The sequence below is a fragment of the Rhagoletis pomonella genome, unplaced genomic scaffold (assembly GCF_013731165.1).
Source record: "Rhagoletis pomonella isolate Grant_MI unplaced genomic scaffold, Rhpom_1.0 Rhpom_scaffold_00003, whole genome shotgun sequence".
NCBI classification, from domain to species: domain Eukaryota; kingdom Metazoa; phylum Arthropoda; class Insecta; order Diptera; family Tephritidae; genus Rhagoletis; species Rhagoletis pomonella.
Genome location: NW_023458557.1, coordinates 98,511,402 through 98,527,511, shown reverse-complemented (window position 1 = coordinate 98,527,511; position 16,110 = coordinate 98,511,402). Strand labels below are relative to the sequence as shown.

Sequence of the window (16,110 nt, the reverse complement as noted above, 5' to 3'; positions counted from 1 at the left end):
GAATCAGCCACTGCAATGACTTGGCGGCGTGCAAACGTCATGTGAGCATCTGCCATATCGCATACTTTTATATGTAGATATTAGGGTGACTGACTCGGTTTTTTCAAAACGTTTTCCACCGGTTGTTTTGAATATCTAGAGGCGGTTTTATGAAATCTTGATTTTTCGATTACCGAAAAAACCCGTTTTTTTTACCGAAAACCCCGTCTTTTTCATTTCACATAAATCTAGACCTCAATAAAGGTTTTGAGTTTTTCGCTGGGACCAGAAATTGAACCATGGACCTACCAACCAGCATTAGGCACATCTAAGCAGATAATTGCAAAAATTATTTAAAAAAAAATAAAAACTTAAAATAAGACCAAACTGGAATTTTGCCGCGATTTTTATTTGTTTTATTTTTGATCTAAAAAAATTTGAACTTATTTTACTTTTCTTTTTTTCTAATCAAAAGCTATCTTTAAGATTAATAGTTTAAAAACTTTGTAAAATCCAAATAGGGTACCGGTTTTTTTTTCAATTTAAAATTTTTCGAATAATTCGAAAACCGGTTTTTGGAAAAAAAGGCGAATAATCGTACACCCTAATATGTATACTCGTAGTATATGTATATGTAGGTATGATGGAAGACATGCAATTGCATCCGCGCAGATGAGGTGCCGGCGTCAGCGAGTGCGGCGGCGGTGTATACTGCTGTGTTGTGTAATCGTGTCCGTTGGCCGCAGAAGCAAACAACAGTAACAACAATCTCATCATAAAAATGCACATGCGCACCTAAATAATGGTCAGAAGTGTTTATATGTATAATCTAGTTTTTGCCTTGCGGTGCTATTCTTTCCATTTCATCCACGCGTTCTCATTTCATTGGGTCAGCGATCTAACCCAGCACTTAAAATTCGAGCAAACGTGGCATTCCAATAAAATATGCTAAATAATGCATTTGTTGTTTCGTCAATATTGAAACAGCAGATATTGAGGAAAACAAAGAATGCAGCTTTCCGGCTTCTCAGGTTTCTTCGACCTTCGCATCTTTGTTTTGCCTTCTGTCAAACCGTTATCGTTATGAGTTGTGCATTTTTAGCGGGATGCCTGCATCTTTCCTTACACTGCCACATTTGTATGAACTTGAATGGCTTCAGCTGCAGCGATGCTGGCGCTTTATCTAGCGTTCATTGTGCCGGTTTGACTATGCCACATGTTTTGCTGTTAGCGGGTTAGCGGGTTAGGCCCACTTCGTTGTCGGTACTTTAGCGCCGTTCCTTGGAAGTTGAGTAACAGGAAAGGGAAGAAGATATGGAAAGCGGCTTATGACCGCAACGCACTCATTCGGCCATGCTTGGCGATATTTCCGTATATTTCACCTTCCTAAAGTAAATTACTGATTGGATTGATTTGGTGAGGCTGTGTTTGGAAATGTTTACACAGGTGCATTTAGTGGACAGTTCAACACTTTTTCTTGAGGCCTTACAATAAGGTAGGCCCTTGATCTATGTACATATCTGTCATTTTATTAAAACAAATTTACTGATTTAAGAAGGTTTGAATTTGAGTTAAAAGTTAAAAGTTTGAGTTATAACGCTCCAAAAATTGTTTTCAATAAATTAGCGTCCAGCTCAAGATACCCATGCTAAGCGAAATGCGTCCTGCGGGTGTAGAGTTCTGCAGATAGAAGCAAAAAACAAAGTCGGTATGGTTTGGTCTTGCTATTGGAAGGACTTGGCTTCATTTTGTAGGGGAACAACCGGCACACTTTTCTGATTTCTACACAAAATGAGAGCGGGGAGATTGAGCTGGTAATTTTGTTCGATTATACAGGACAACGAAAATCAATGAGTGGTTCTTTTGACCAGAACGGGTGTCGCTGGACACGAATCTGAACTCCATTTTGTTCCGTAACGTAAGGATTTATTTTACCCCAAAAGCCTGGTGGACTTTATGTGAGACGAAATTCTATAAATATAGATTAGGATTTACTTTAATATTAGATTAGATTGTCCTTTGTGTTACCTGAAAACCCGAAGGGAGACCATTAATTTCAACGATTTGGGGATCATCATAGCTAGTCGGAAAATACGAGCAATACAATTCTTAAAAATCAATATTTTTCGATCAGAAAACGTTGATACTCTTCAGAAGACTTTTAGTAACAAACTTTAATAACCATTAAAAAGCGATATTATTAAAAATGGTAAAAAATAATTGGGTATTATTATTGGAAGTCTCGGGAAGAGAAAGAGAGTTTTCTGATCTGAAGATATTGATTTTCAAGAATTCTATAGATAGTATTTCCACGAAAAAATGCTTTTTCCCATCTATACTAATTACCATGTCATAGGCCAAGAAAAATTTACTTTTTTCCGGTGGGTGGACCATGGACCGATCTATTCGAAAAAATCATATTATGGTCCGATTTGCTTAAAATTTGGTACATAGGCAGCTTTTTGCCTAGATTAGTATATAGCAACCTTTTTTCCCGGTTAGTGGACCATGGACCGATCTATTCGAACAAATCTTATTTATGGTCCGATTTGCTTGAAATTTGGTACGTGTGTAGGTTGCTTGTATGAAATACATGGAAAACTTTGATCGACCTCTAAATATTTTTTGATTTCAAAATAAAAAAACGGGGGTATAATTTTTTTCGGTATAGAATAATCCTAGGGGGTGGGAGCATTAAAATTGCAACTTTACTTTTTCACATGTACTTTTGGACCACGCAGTTGTACACATGTACATCGTTTTTAATTTTGGTTTCAGAAAAAAACAAACAATCAAAGTGCTGGCTGGCATTTACATTCCCTAGGCGCATGCGTAACATTTCATCGAGTTTGCCAAAGCAAGTTGCATTGTTCTATTCACTACATATCTAAGTTTAAGAATTCTTACAAAGCATGTATGGAAGAACATACACAAAAAGAATTTATCTAAGCCTTTTCTTAAATTTCTGTTCTCTATGTGGAATGCTGCACCGAACGCCTAGGGTGGAAAAAAAAAAAAAAACAGACATTCCGCGACACAACTTTTTTTCTCCCCTTTCTCTTCACCAATATTATCTAACACATTTTTAATATATCTACATATCGAATCTGCAGTATATTAAAACACTCATCAGCCTTGTCCAGAGGCATTCACGCTTTTGTTTGGCTTAATTTCGGCTTACAAATTACTGAGTAATTATATGTGTGTACAGCTTTTCCAGCCATTATTCAATACATTACTGCCTAAATATGCTTCATTGTAGTTTTGTTTGAGATGCGCTCTCAATGTAAACGAGAATTCTTATGGTTTCTTGATTGTTGCATGCCACAATAATTACTTCAATATTTGCTCAATTGTTATGCAACTGCGGAGACTTTTATATATATGTATATATTTTCCCATGTAAGCTGCTGTTTTTTGAGCTTTTAATGTCTTTCCGTTTTGAATAAAAACTAGTTGGCTTTAATGCTTTTGAGATTTTGATTTTTTTAGTCTGCCTCGTACCGCTTAAGTCACCCTATGTAATTTGTATCATCTTATACTTGAATTGGTCTAGGAGCAACTGAAACGCGTTGGACTTTTTCTTTTTATCCCTGGATTCCAAAACTGGTATATTTTACTCAGTATCTACAAAAATAGTTTTAGTGATCCCTTACTTAGATAGCTCGCCTATGGCGTTCGAGATGTGTTTTGCCTGTAAAAATCACGTACACTGCCGTTAAGAAAATTTTTTTTTTTTTTAGATTGGCGCTTACACATATGTTAGTGTTTGGCCGAGCTTCTCCTCCGATTTGTGGCGTGCGCCTTGATGTTGTCACACAAAGCGGAAGGACCTACAGTTTTACACCGATCCGAAAGGCGATTGTATTTTTATGAGAAGCGAAATACACTCGGAGGTTTGCCATTGCCTGCCGAGTGACGACCGCTGTTAAGAAAAAACCTTTTTTCTATATTTTTTGCGATGTTGCTTTGACCAGGGTTTGAACCCAGGCGTTGCGGAGTGGAAGCGCGCACTGCTTACCACTACACCACATCTTGAAATTAAGCTTGAAATTTTTTTAAACTTAAAACAAGATATCACCAAAACCAGCTCTGTCGTCTTTTGAGTGCTTGCTTAGGCAGGGATCGTAACAGTTACAATTTTAATTAAACAAATCGCTCTTTAACAGTTATTGTTTGACTTCTATTTAACTACTCCTTAAATAACAGTTATTGATGATTTTTATTTTATAAACCCCAAATAACAATTATTTTTGATGTTTATTTAAATATTCTGCAAATAACAGTTATTTTGGATTTTTAAATTAATTGTCCTAGATAACAGTTATCGAAGACTTTTATTTATAAAAGTCATCAGTAAACATCAGTCAGTGACTTTTACTTTTAAATCATACTTATAAAAGTCATTTGTATAAGTTGTAGTAAATTTTTGCACTCCAACACCTTCTTAACTGCGAAAAATGATAATGACTTTTATACGTATGATTTAAAAAATAAAAGTCGGTGACTGATTTATATTGATGACTTTTAAAAGGAAAAGTCACTGACTGATTTTTAATGATGACTTTTATAAATAAAAGTTACAATAACTGTTATCTAGAACAATTAACTTAAAAATCAAAAATAATATTTAAATAAAAATCTAAACTAATCGTCATTTTGGATTTTTTAAATAAAAATCAAAAATAATTGTTATTTTTTTATAATTTTGCATACAAATTACAAATAATTTTTTTTTTTCAAATTTGATTCCGGGTGAGAAAATAAATCAATTGTTATGTATCACTTAGTCGTATAACATTTCCTTCATAGAGAATTTTAAAATGAAAGTTTTCATCAATAACTGTTATGTTTGGTCCCTGTGCTTAAGAAATGTTTGAAGCATCTTTAACCATCTTTGACTATTCTAAACAATTTTTATCACAATCCTGACTTTTTGTCTCCAAATGCCACTTTCAATTTGGACTCGGAAACGTTTTCTTTCGAGATCTTTGTCATATAAACTATTTAATCCGTTTATTAATTTTAAAGCGCCAACACTCTTCTGACGTTCTCTAGTAAGCATCGCATTTAATCATTTTCACAGCTTCAACAAATTAGACTTTAATTGTTGCCCTAACTGCAGAATACTCGAACAAAGCGAGCGTTTAATAAATTTTAATTAGAGCGGAAAGTCGCATAGCACAAAAGCAAAAATAAAAGCCGCACGAAATATGAAGAGCAGAGAAAAAAATACAGAGGCAAAACTAAAAATGAAAAAATGACAGAATATGATGTGAAAGAAAAACAAAGCATAATAATAAAACATATAAGAGCAACAACTGTTAATTCAACAAAGTTGTATGGCACATCTGGGCAGCAGCACTTTGAACAGCATGGGATTACATACATACATACATACATACACACACATGAGACCAATGCTTTATTAAGTTCATATATGTATATAAAAACTCGTTTGAAGGGAAGACTCATTAATTTGTGTCATTTGATCGCAAGATCGCATACAGTCTTTCAAGCGATCATAATGCATTAAAGCGCTTGTGATGTTGCAACGCTGCCTCGCTCGCACAAATAACTGCCTTACACTCTGACGGTCATACTCGCCGTTTTATTGCTTGACTATTTTTCTTTAAAAAATGTTGAGAAAAAAAAACGTTGGCTAAGAATCTGCAGGGACTTTGAGCAACAGTTGCTCATGAACATGAACAGCAACGGCCAGCAGCCGACAGTCAAGCAACTGTCACTGCAATGTCAAATTCACACACAAATATAATTATTTTCATACAATATGTACAGTCAGTTGCAATAGCTGCGGCCTACCAATGTCAACGCCATTTAAATGTCAAAATAAAATTTTTGACAAATCGTAAATTGAATGAGATGAAATGGTTGAAATTGAAAACCGTAAAAGCATTGGCTGAACTAGGCTGGTGGACAGTAGCAGGGCCGGATAAGCACTTATTTACATCCATTTGTATGTATGTATGTATGTATGTATGTATGTTCATGCGTCTTGGACTGGTTGGAATTGTTCGATTTGGAGCGTGAAATCGTTGGAACAATGGGAAGGGTATTACATACTTGCTAAATAGCTTTAATCGCTAGCACATTTAAGGCAATTAATGTTAGCTTCTTTATGCTTACATACATACAAATGTTTGTCACTTTGAAGCGTTGAAGATCAGTTTCTAATTAATGTGCTCATTAAAACAAGTTGTAATGGATTCACTTGGGGAGAAGAAGAATTTATAAATGCCACACTTGTGCAAGAGCCGATAATGATTAGGGAATGGAACTAATGTTGGCCTTCTACGGTGCAATATGTGTTCGATGTTACACTCAGCCCTGCAAATGGGCACGTGTTTGCCTTCTTGCCCTTGTCTAGCTCGCACATTTGATAATATATTCATTTTAAGCAACCATGCGGTTTTAAGGGTAACGATCTCCCCTGACAAATCTTCGAAGGGCAGAGGATTTGCCTTTTTTACCTTACATGAGTGTGACATTTTAAGAAACGAACACAAAATTTTCTCACCGTTTAGCTTTATTTTCGAATCGATTACGAAAAGTTAACGAGACAATCTAAAGGTGAAATTTTTTTGGGTAGAAGCGAAATCACCATAACCCTATAAACATTTGGCCTCATTTTAGAGTCAGAAAAGCCTCAGATTTCTGAGTTGTAAGCCACATTTTGAGAAAGAGAGAGAAAGAGTCAGTGTTCTATATCCTTCTCTCAAACCCTAAAATCCCAATGGGATTTGATGAACAAATGTACTCCTTTTTCAGTCAGGTTCAAAATCTCACAAAAAGTCTGCCGTCTTATTGGCTTAGAGAGAAGAAATACTCATACCATGTTCTGACCGACATCGAAAACATGTTATCGTTGCTAAAACTGGTTTTCGACCTAAAACTTGTGTTTTCATCCATGTAAAACCTGTCAAACCAAAACCATTTTTCGGTTAAACCAATTGAAAACTTACGTTCCACTCATTCCAATCGGTGTCTTCTCTAGTTTGGTTTTTCGATTATTTATCGAAGTGTAAATCATATTTTATCATCTTTAATAGGCCAGTCCGGATTTATTAGGTTCTTTCGCTGACAATCCGGACCGGATCCGGTAATTAGAGAATAAGCGAAAAGTTTGCTCTCAAAAACAGCTGATTCACGTTGTTTTTGTTTTTGTCACTTAAATGCAAACACTTGGAAATTGAATTTTGGTCTGTCGATTTTATGTGAAAACATCAAGACGCTCACCAAAAAATTGGAGGAGAAGCCCGGCCAAACACTTAGCAAAATATTATAGTATTATTATTAATTTTTGGTCAGTACTGGACCTTCTCATTCATCTTGGAAGTAATTTCATGAACTGGCCTGCCATTTTTTGTACTAAATAGTTTTGATTTATCGCAAGACAAATTTATAACACTTGTTAACACAAAATTCTAACAACATTTTATTGTCCATATTTTATCTTTATAACTGAAAATATTACCTAGCGGCTAATAAAAAGTATAAATACTTCCTTTGGGGCGTCATTAAGTAAACACAATAGAATTTCAAGCACCTACGAATGCCGCAAAATGAATAAAAATAAAAAAATACACAAATATGTATGTATGTATAAAAAAATTTAATTTTAAATTGAAAAATTACGTGAGTGTTATGGGAAATTCGAATGGCAGTAATTAAAATGTGAGAAACCAAAGTGAAAAGGAAGTTGTCTAGAATTAACAATAATATTAGCATATTTTTACACTACAAACCGCAATCAGCTACACGCACACTGCTAATGGGCTAAGAAATGTATATACATACATAACTACATATCTATGCCGTTAAATTAAAGTAGCCTAAGTCGGGATGGCCCCTTTGCCCTTTAAAGCAATATTTAATTGGGTTCCCAAACCAAAATTTTAAACTTTTAAGTAGCCATAGGTGTTGTTCAAGATGCGCTTCTAATAGAAGATTAAAATAAAAATATAAAAAATTTCCAGGGAAAATGATTATTTTTTAATTCAAAATCAAAACTTCGAAAGTCACTTAAGCTACTTTAACTGAACGGCATAGGTATGTAAGAAATTTTCATATCAATTTGAGTGATGTGTTGCAGCAACATGTTGCTAGACAGAAAACAACATCTAGTGAGGCCACAAACTGGGCTAGGCTGGAAGAATGTTATGAAGAATTGGTGGACGCATATGAGTTGTTTAGAATACAAGTAGATGGAGTTAAATTTTGACGTGTTTACACATCTGTTCAGCAAATCTTGTCAATTGAGTAGTCACCGAATAGCAAAAAAAAAACGTGTTTACATAGCGCTCAAAAAATATAACCCTTTTTTTTTTTCTCCTCATATTTTATTGCTTAACGCCAACGTGCTGCGATAAGTGCACGCCAGTTCAATGGTGGGCTAGCCGCCTACCCACATACACACACACACACACACACACAGAATAATACCAGAAGAGAAAAAAGTCAAACGAAAAAAAAAGAAACACCTTGGCTTCTTGTGTGGATGCCACTGCACTCTGCATTCACTCATAAAACACATTTATACCATGAACACCGAAACAGGTTCTCCAGCCCACATGCAGTTGAGTGGCGCGACACTCCAGCGGTCATTGACGACATTCAGCAACATGTTGCACATTGAAGTTGCCGGCATGTTTTGAGTGCACTTCCAAGTGAGTTGGAGAAGAGTTGTTTCGCCTGGCTCACTCACTGTTCTCTGAGCTGGTTTTGTGCTTCTTCTCTCATCACTTTGTGTCACTCACTTGAAAATGAGCGCTTCTAGACTGCAGCGATATACACGATCCCGTCCAGCGAGGCTAGTCTTTAGTCTGATTGAGTAGCGTGACGTGTGTGGTACTGAGTTCGCTAGTAAAACTGCTTCAAAAACAAAAAATTAAGCAATTGGTGGAAAAAGTGTTGACTAAAAAACAACAATTACAGCGCGTACAAAAGCATATGGAATTTTTGGAATGCGTGCGTGCCATTTTGAAAACTGAAATGTCAATGTCAATAAAAAGAATACAAAAAACGGTGGAAAAATCTTTTAACTTAACATAAATGATAAATACCAAGCAAAACGATTTTCAATAAAAACATACAAGTTTGTGAGTGAAAAAAAAAAAAGCAATCTGACCAAAAAACAACGCCCGACTAGAAAGAAAGCAATTGTGTTGGTTGTTAACTCTGCATGAAAAATTAACGGTAACAAAAAAAAAAGCAAAAAACATGCATCCAGCATCTGTGCCCAGCAATCAGTAATTGAACAGTGCAAAAGTGCAGCATTCTTGAAGTGTTTATGGCAGCTGCACAAAGCAGGGCAACAGGCTACAGAACACGTTGAAGAATAAAACAAAAAAAAAAAAAAACAAAAACAAAAACAAATAAGTCAGTGCAACGCTGCAAGTGGACCATTTGCGTACGCATCTGTATTTCGTGCGTGCATTATGGTATATGGAAATGCATCAATAACAACAGCAATAAGAAGATATTAAGTACGCATTACAACAACAATAACAAGTGCTTGAAAAATAATCGTGCCGACCAAGCAAAATCGCCTTAAAAGCCGCTCAACAAAAGTTGATTACGCAGCGAAAAAAAAAACCAACAAAACAAAAAAAAAACAAGTGTTGAGTGCAAAGCAAAATGGTGGCCAAAACAAGAAAATCATAATTGGAAAAAAAAATAATTATTATAAAAAACATAATTATCCGGCGCATCTGCTTGATAATTTGCACTTGTGCTCTGGCTGCTGCTGCAACGCACTCCGCTACGGATTTTGCAACATCAAACGACCTTGTGGATTATATATTTACGTAAGCTGCAACAATACACTGTCCGATCGCTGTGCGATTGACTTGTCACGCAAGCAAAACGAAAACGTGCAAGAACGCATCTGCTGCTTGTTTGCTTGTGTGGCGTTGTTGGGGAAATCGAACTTCGGATTTATTATAGATTTCTGTTTGCCGATATTTGCTATTCAACATACAACATAAAAGGTGAGCGAGTTCGTGTGGCAATAAAAAATATTTATCCTCCTTTTGGCTTCATTACTTTTACATTTATTGACGCGTGTGTGTGTGTGTGTGTGTGTGTGTGTGTGTGTGTGTGTGAAGATGTGCAGCAATAAGTATACATACATACATCTCAAGTAATAATTAAAATTGCACTTTAATTGCAAAAATCAAGTGTGTGCTGGTTTTTGCGCCATTAAGTAGGCTACACTTTGCGTTTGTGCTGCAAACTGTTTGGCGCTCGGCGAAATAATTGTTTTTACGCGATTGCGTTGATGCTGAGTTGTAGTAGCAGACTATAATTTTCGTAATAACAATATTTAAGCTTTATTGTTGCATATTTACTTGTGGTAAATAGCGCAAATTTATGCTTCAACAGCGTTATACGCTTGAGCGCTTCTTGAAATTATTACTCAATAGTTGAGGAGAACAAATGCGAAGCAAACTTGGTACTGCTTTCTGTTTGGCATATCAAATTTCGAATAACAACTTTATTTCCTCGGCTTGCCTTAGCGCCTGCATCCAGCTTTACTTCTGGTGGCTGTTCCCCCCTCACTTTTCCCTGCATACCCTCCGCTACGTCTAATTGTGCCTATAATCTACATATGTACGTACCTCCAAAAGTCGTTTTTTGATATTTCTTTTATCATATTCCATTCTCCCGGCTTTTACTCGTACATTCTTCCACTTCTACCGCTTAATAATCATCGCTGATTATAGTTCTATGTTTCAGTGGTGCACCCAGTTCGGCTTCCACTGCTGCGCCGACACTTAATTGCCACTCAATCTCGTCCAAGCATTATTCTCGGTGATGATGTTTCTAATGTTGGGAAAATTATTAATGCACTACCTGATCATTATACGCGAAAATATGCATAGAGCATAGCAAGAATTTTCTCGCAAATGACCGTGAATTTGATGTCTTTAATTTCGTGGTGGCAAATGTGTTACGTGTGTGATTGATATTTATGAGCGGGCTATGTAAGAGGACCAACATTGACGTGCATGCAATAAAAATATTTGCTTGCGTCAGAGGCTGTATGTAGTCAGCTTAATTGAAGCTTGCATATGTGTATTTTTACTGCGCAGCATAACTGTTTGATTCTATCCGGTATTAAACTTACAACAACTTAAGCAGAAGAAAATACGCGTTTATCGATGGCATTTAAAAAAGTTGAGATATCGCACCTGATCTTCCTATATACATATCGATATTGATAAAATTATTGATTATCATTTCCAATTCGAAATTTTTAAAAAACCTAAAAAAATCCATAAAAAAATCGATAAATATGTATGTGTACATGCCATACTGATTGTCCTCTGCAATAACGACACAATTCAAAATTCAAAAAATAAAAACTCTTACTACTGTTAGTGGCCCATGTCGCTAATCCTTGTCTAATCCTACCTACTTACTTTAGTAAGAATTTTATTTTCGGAATTTTGAATTGTTTTGTTACAGCAGAGGACTATCGATCACGATTGCCACATAACAAAAAATTTTCTGACCAAAATTTACAAAAAAAGTTACCAAGTAACTTTGAGCTCTTGTCTTTTGTACGGCATCTTAGCCTCAGAAAAAAAAATAAAATTTTGAAAAAACCGATAAGTGCATATACCGAAGCACTAAAGAGCCCAAATACACCACACAAACTGCTGTTCGAACCTCTTTTTTTTCTCTATATATGGATCAAAATTCTGCCAATAAGTATTGAACGTGGCATATTTCGTGATATCAATTCGCGGCCCGGCAATTTGCGTTGCATTTCAAACAAATTAGATGTTATAATACCATACATATAATAAAAAGTATAGATAATTTTGAATAAAATAGCATTAAATTTTGATTAGATTTCCAGGCTTCATCAATTGGACTTTAAGCCTCTCAACACAAGAACATGTAAATACTGACGCGATATATATTGAACATGTAGCATTCTCGCGCGATCCATCAATATTTTGAAATCCGTCAATACGGATCACGATCCAAATATCACAATAAATATAGAACGTGTGACAGGCGCTCTACACTGTGATAAATTAACGCGATACTTTTCTTCAAAATTTGGTTAGTTGTTTTGCCTGAGCGTTGTGTTGCCTGATCAATGCACTTGTTTCTGGCAGTGTTCTCACAGCTACACACAACCACAGTACAATTTATCAAATTGAATCCAACTTCTTTAGTCTGGCTTTATACATGGCAAACTTTTCAAAAGTTACCAAGTTAAAAAAAAGTAGCCAAGTTAACAAGCACTCAAAAAGTTACCTATTTTGGTCACAAGTGGCCAAATGTGGCAACCGTGTTATCGATATGTACAATTGATCAATATCGATAGGAGTTTTTTTTTTTTGTTTTAACAAATATGTATACACGAATGAAAAAAAAAATCGATAACAACAATATCGATAAATTTCCTGATAGCGAGATCGATAAATATGAGTTGCCGATGAATATGTATGTTCAGAATATGATATTAGATGCATATGTTCATTTGCATGTCTTATAGCAAATCGAAAATTACATCGAAACTCCGTCTTCATGCTAATTTTATATTTTGTGAGCCTATAAAAGTGTTAAAGGTGTTTCGGTAACGATATTGAAAAAAATATAGACAACTAACTCGATAAATAGACATAAATATATCGATAACATAATCGAAAAGTGTTTCGTAATCTATTTGCGATTTGTTTATTTGTCGGACCAATAACTATCGAAAACGATGAATATATCAATTCAAAATCGATTAATATGATTTACGATAAAAGCAACGTTCATTAATCTGGAATCACCCGTAGTCGTGTATGCATATGTATTAAACCATAAATATTATAAAAGTTTAAACTAATTTTGTGTGATTCATTGAGTGATGATTTTATCACGTTGTGACATCCTGTACATCAGCTAATTATAATCGGAAGAATATAAGTGCCAATTTCACTAAGTAAACTAGACTTTACTTACGCTGGGGATTCACAAGATGTATGAACGAGTCATATTTTTATAATATCAGATATTTAATGACTGTTAAACATGCTTTGTTATTGTTGTGAACCACCAAAGAAGAAAATTCGTTTTGAGCCAGGCAAAAGTTATTTATATGGACCATATCGCGGACTGCTTCTTATTTAAGTATGTGAGCTAAATAGAATTCTTGCTCAAAAAAAAATGGCTTGACATTGAAAGACAATACATATTTAAATATGTACATACATATATTTACGCAAATGTTCACAAAAACAATAAATTCAATAAATGTGAAAATTCATATTCTAGTCAATACATATTCCTTGTGTGGTTAAACTAGTTTTTTAAACTTTCGAATGCTACAAATTCTTATCGATTATTCACAGCAATATTTCTATGTATGTATTTATGTACTCGTTAATATTTCCATATTTTCATAGTCAAAACCTGCTAACGAGGTATCGCCTTTGTTTTTGTCTTTTTTATGCGACCGGTGAAATGCCCATTTAGGCAGCAGCAGCCAGTAATGAGGAAACGAAATTCGAACCCACAAAAAACTGTTGGTGTTTCGCCTTTTTGGTTTTTAACCCATTCAACCTGCTACAAATATTTAAATAATTAAATGTTTATTTTATTGTTGGTTCGCTATTCGATTTCATTGGCACACACTTGATTGTTATTTATGATTTTATTACCATTTTTTATAGCTTGGAATTTAATTGAGAGGGAAAAATTTGTATTTTTTCCGAAATTTAAATTCAGTCACATAAATATGTACCTGCGCTTGTGTGATGTGAACTATTTATTACGCATTTTTATCCTTCAAAAATTTTATTTTAGTGCCTTTCTTTTTTGTTTTTCAATTACCAATCATCATCACTTGACAACTGTCAAGATCGGCTTATTTGGCATTTTGCACGTTCATAGCAGAACACATACATACATCCACACTCTCAAATAAATACGGAAAATATGAAAATTATTCGCAGCCAAGTGAATGTCAAATGTCGCGCTCATTCATTGAGTAAGTATTTGGAATTGAAGCTGTGCGCCTATGCGTCAACAACATTCCAAGAAATGCGCACACAAGTAGCTCCGTTGAAAACAAGAAATTGTTGTTTATAAATATTATGTATGTATTTTGCATCTTAAAGATATTTGCATATATAAATAACTATTTATGCTAATTGCTGACTAAGCCATATTTAGCCGTAATTGAAGTGGCGAGCCTTGTTCATTGAATGAATTGCCATTTAGTTCACACTTTTGAAAGTGTCTGCAATGCACTAAAATAAGCAAAGATGGCAAACGTTGACAAAAATTTAGCCAGAAAACTATTGCCAAGGCGAATTTGCTCATTAAAAGACATTTGAATTTATTTTGCATGTGCGACTTTATTGAATAGGCGTCCGACTACAATCTCAATAATTTAAATATTTTCGAAGACACTTTAATCCGAGTTAAGATGAAATAATACCTGCTTGATTTTATTCCAGAGCTTAAATCGCTCAAATATTACTAATAATCGGCTTGTAAAGGCATTCGAATTTCTATTCTAATTTTCTGCAGCTCATTGAATGCTTCGTGAAAAGATCCAAATATTTAAAATCTTGGATTATTTTCTAAGTGACGACCACAGTAAAGCAAATACATACATATACACATATGTGCTTCTCTCAAAGAATCCAACTTAATGCCATCCCTAATTGGTTGGAAGCCATTGTTCAAAAATTCAGATTCTTTTTTATATATTCAACGGAGCTTAATAATGCTTTCGCACTTGCCTTGTTTAGTTTAAAATAAAATTTTTTGTTCATTTTCCTATCATCAATTTACTTTATTTGTATTGTATACTTTTGGTGTTTTTCTTTTTTCGCAACACCTTGAGCCAATATATGAACGAAAAATGACACTGAAGATGGCACAACGCCGAAACCGGTTTGTCTCCGAGCCAAATTTGACAAGGGATGACGGAAATTCGTTCCAAAATGCATGAAGACTTTGTTTGGGAAATCCCCACTGCTTTTTTCTTACTATTTTTTATATTTACTGTTTCCTGACTTGCAATTTATAACTTTTTTTATCTAAAGACCCTACTCTACACTAAATGTTTATAGCAAATCGTAAAAAAAGAGCTTTTTAACTGTTGTCATATTTACATACATACCCATATCAAAACATAAATAAATGTCACATTGAATGAGTACATAAATTAGACTAATGCCAAGCGCTTTGATGGGATTTAATCGCATTAAGTAGCATTTAGAGCTCGCATATTATATCAAGCGTCGAAATAAAAGGTGCAAAAGTAAAGCCTTTTACTACGGACCCGCACAGCCATAGAACATATGTACATATATTCTATACATAAATACATACATACATATCTGTGTTCGTATGGAAAAGTAGCTTATGTCGAAAGGCTGGCTTTAGTATAAATCGGCATTCGCAGCATACGATTGCGAATGACTCACCGTCGCTGAGCCGTTGAAAAACTTTTGGCAAATAAACGTGCTTCCGATACTAGCAAGTCAATATTCTTGTTAAGTCTCATTCAAAAATTCCTTGTTGTTTAAAGAATAAAGAGAATGCCGTATTATACTAAAGCCAGCCTTTCGACATAAGCTATTTTTCCAAACGAACACAGATATGTACATGCGTACATATTCAACTTCATAAGTATATAAATGTTCCTACACCGTTCGGCTTAAAATTCCAACGCTTTTTAGGTATGCCATGCAAATAGTAATTGCCACTACAAAAGTAGATACATAGATACTTTTGCCGAAGCGTGCCAACTATTTTTTTTACTACTACATACTATTTTTTCCAACACTTTATGTTAATTGAATTTATTGGTGCTTAAGCAGAAAAATGATTATTAAATCGAGAAGTATTTAGTGACGACAAGAAAGAAACCAAAACGACACTCACTCGATTTCTATGTAGCTTTGTGTGAGCTTTAAATGCTTTTTAATGCTACTTTTTGCCTTCATGCTGGCTGTCTATCTTGTCCGCCAGCTTGTTTGCCATTCCGACCAGGTGACAATCTCTCTTGAACTTGGTGTGTGTGTGTGTGTGTGTGTGCGTGTGGCCTAAGCTTGTTGTTGCTAATTGCTGTTAGTTATCAAAGCTTGT

The 16,110-nt window shown here is 34.9% G+C and overlaps 1 protein-coding gene across 2 annotated transcripts in view; it reads left to right on the top strand.

The window, feature by feature from the left end:
* The window catches only part of LOC118735946, a 273,819-nt gene that overhangs the window by 184,348 nt on the left and 73,361 nt on the right, over window positions 1–16,110 (top strand). The window contains exon 1 of one of the 2 annotated variants that reach the window (XM_036466001.1): window positions 8,838–9,989. The exons of the other annotated variant lie outside the window; for it this stretch is intronic. The gene's annotated coding sequence lies outside the window, so the exon portion shown is untranslated. Of the gene's footprint in view, window positions 1–8,837; window positions 9,990–16,110 lie in introns of those variants that run through there. 2 annotated transcript variants of the gene reach the window in all.